The sequence below is a fragment of the Caloenas nicobarica genome, chromosome 2 (assembly GCF_036013445.1).
Source record: "Caloenas nicobarica isolate bCalNic1 chromosome 2, bCalNic1.hap1, whole genome shotgun sequence".
Classification (NCBI taxonomy): domain Eukaryota; kingdom Metazoa; phylum Chordata; class Aves; order Columbiformes; family Columbidae; genus Caloenas; species Caloenas nicobarica.
The window spans coordinates 46,106,214-46,106,750 of record NC_088246.1 but is presented as its reverse complement, the minus strand read 5'-3'; positions in this window follow the sequence as shown (position 1 = coordinate 46,106,750).

Here is a 537-nt window from a genome sequence, read left to right as displayed (position 1 = left end):
ACTCATATTTCAGATACATGAAACTCTAGGACAGACCTAGTAGTAATGTAAAAAACCTTCTCCCCACAGGCATCTAATGCTAAGCATCAGGAGGGGAAAGCATGGCAGCTGTTCTCCTGTTTGCTTGGCCGAGAGAAGCTCCTGCCTGATGCTCCTATGGTTCTACCAACACATCCGATCTCCTCCCGGCACCTTCTGATCCCCGCAGATCACGCTGTGCCAGCGCCAAGCTCACAGAACCAGAGACGCTGCATCCCGGTCAGTTTTTCCATGACATTGCTGGACGAAGAGACACAAATAAAAACAGAGACAGCATCACTGCTGCTGCTACAGATGAATATACCCTTCCAGGCAACGTAACCACGAAAAGTAACAAAAAAAAAAAACCAAAGTTAATCCGCAGCAGAGCAGCCCGGACGGCAGCGAGAGCCCCCATGAGCTCACCCCGCTGGCAGCGGCGGGGCCCGGCGCAGGATGTGAGCTCACGGCGCCGCCCCTTCCCCCGCCCGCCGCGCCGTGCCGGTTCCGCCGCGCCGA